General features: G+C 50.0%; 1 long non-coding RNA gene across 1 annotated transcript; it reads left to right on the forward strand.

Annotated features, from left to right (window-relative positions):
- The first annotated feature begins 200 nt into the window (after positions 1 to 200).
- LOC124686918 lies at positions 201 to 1,080 on the forward strand. The gene is made up of 3 exons (XR_006998004.1): positions 201 to 234; positions 573 to 679; positions 838 to 1,080. It is a non-coding gene; the product is annotated as an uncharacterized LOC124686918 (long non-coding RNA).
- The last annotated feature ends 927 nt before the right edge of the window (positions 1,081 to 2,007 follow it).

Raw genomic sequence — 2,007 nt, forward strand, 5'->3', positions numbered from 1 at the left:
CGACGGCGCAGCTCATCCTCCGCCTCTGGCTCATCTTCGTCGTTTTCAGCAGTTGGCCGAGCTTCTTTGCAACCGTCCTCTCCACCCCTTCTCCTCCCCGTCGCCATGGGTTCTTGAGGTGGTGTGGAAAAGGCTGCAGCGAAGCAGCAGCGCCGTGCGCAACTCTGATGGCCAGCACAGCCAACGCTTCTGCCGTGCCACTGCCCTCATCGTCAAGAACAAGTCCATCTGCAGGTATGTACCTTCCCCTCCCTCCCTCTCTCTCTCATCCTCATAGATTCTCATCTTTGTTTGTGCAGATTTTGTTTCATCTATGCATACAAGGTGTTTGACAAAAAACCTGTAGGGGAATATTAATTTGTGTCTTCTCTTTGCACTATTTTTTACTAAAAAATTTCACTTTCGAAATTTAGCCTCAATAAACAGTTGAGTTGTTTGTCTAGCTGTTTGCAGTAGGTCAAAATATGGGTCATGCTATTGGATAAGAACTGAACTGACTTCTTTTCTTCAATCCCCTGCCATCCATTCCCCACCTCTTCCTCCCTACCTAATATTCCTGGGTTGTGTTTTAGGCCTAGATTCGTTGAGACAGAGCTACAGATGCTAATAATGGTGGTGTTAAGATGAGGATCCGAGGTTCCCCTCTCCCACGTCAAATCCCCTTTTTGTATTGAGCTTGGTCTGAATTACTATGTATGTGCAAAAGAAATATCAATGCTAATTATTTTTACACTGAAAAAATAAGACAACCAATGTATGAACTTTTCAGTCTTTTATATTTGCAGATTGGTGCCTTAAAAAAAACCATCTCCACTAACATGTGTGTGTGTGGACTAGGAAGGAATAGTACCATGGCGGCTCGCTGGAGCGACAAGGTTGCCATGGCTGCTCCTCCGTATAAAGGTTTTAGTTCCTCATGCTTGCTTGTTATCTTCATGCCAATCCATGTGTATGTTATAATGAGTGTTCACTCACACACCCACAATGTTTTTTGATCCCTTAGTTTGATATTGCTTTGCTCAAGTGCTTAGTGTGTGCTTTGCAGCTTTCATTAGAAGAGTTGAACAGAGGCAAGGGATAACATCATGGTCGGCTTGCTTTGAGATTAATAGTGCCGACGGAGATGTTATTTGGTAAGCTTCATATCAGCTTTTTTTGTACTATTCAACTATATGATAACCGAACAAAAAGGCGCTTGTTTATATTCTTCTCCAATATTTCTTGGAATTGCTTTGTGTGCATGGTAGAGGCTAGGGTTCTACCGGGTCTAGGGCGGAGGTTGTAAGGGTGGAAGTGAGGGCGGAGAGGTTGGAGAGCTCGGCGCCGGCGGGCTGGGCGCCGTCGCGGAGGAAGGAGGCGGCGGCTAGGGTTGGTGCGGCGGCGCTGGGATCTCCCGTCTCCCTTCGAGAGACGAGACAAGAATGATACTGAATTATTGTCTGATTAATCTCGAAGGGATACAAGTGTTTATATAGGAGGACGGCCTCCTCGAAACCCTAATTTACTTGGGCTAAGCCCCTAATTTACTTGGGCTAAGCCCACAACTAGCCACTAATGGGCTTCCTGCGCGTATAGGTCAAACCGACCATAACATCTCTCCCCGCCTTCTCAAACAGCTCGTCCTCGAGCTGAACTTCCGGAAACCGCCGGCGGAGATCTTCAAGCTTCTCCCAAGTCGCCTCATCCTCGGGCAGGCCGGTCCAATGCACCAAGACGTGCCAAACCCCACGGCGCTGCCGGGCCTTCAACACGCGAGCCACACTCGCCGGGCAGGCTCGAGACGCCCATCCGAAGTAGGTGGAAGAGCTGGTGGTGCGAAGGAGGGTCGCCCGGTAGGCCTTCGGGAGGCCGACGTTGAAGACGTCGTGGAGGCGCGAGCCCGCGAGCAACTCAAGGCGGTAGGCGAGCTTGCCGATGCGCTCCGAAGCACACGGAAAGGACCGGCGTAACGAGGTCCCAACTTGCGCCTGGAGCGCGGGTCCAAGGACCGGGTCGTCCGGTGAAGAA

The sequence above is a fragment of the Lolium rigidum genome, chromosome 1 (genome assembly GCF_022539505.1).
Source record: "Lolium rigidum isolate FL_2022 chromosome 1, APGP_CSIRO_Lrig_0.1, whole genome shotgun sequence".
Lineage (NCBI taxonomy): Eukaryota > Viridiplantae > Streptophyta > Magnoliopsida > Poales > Poaceae > Lolium > Lolium rigidum.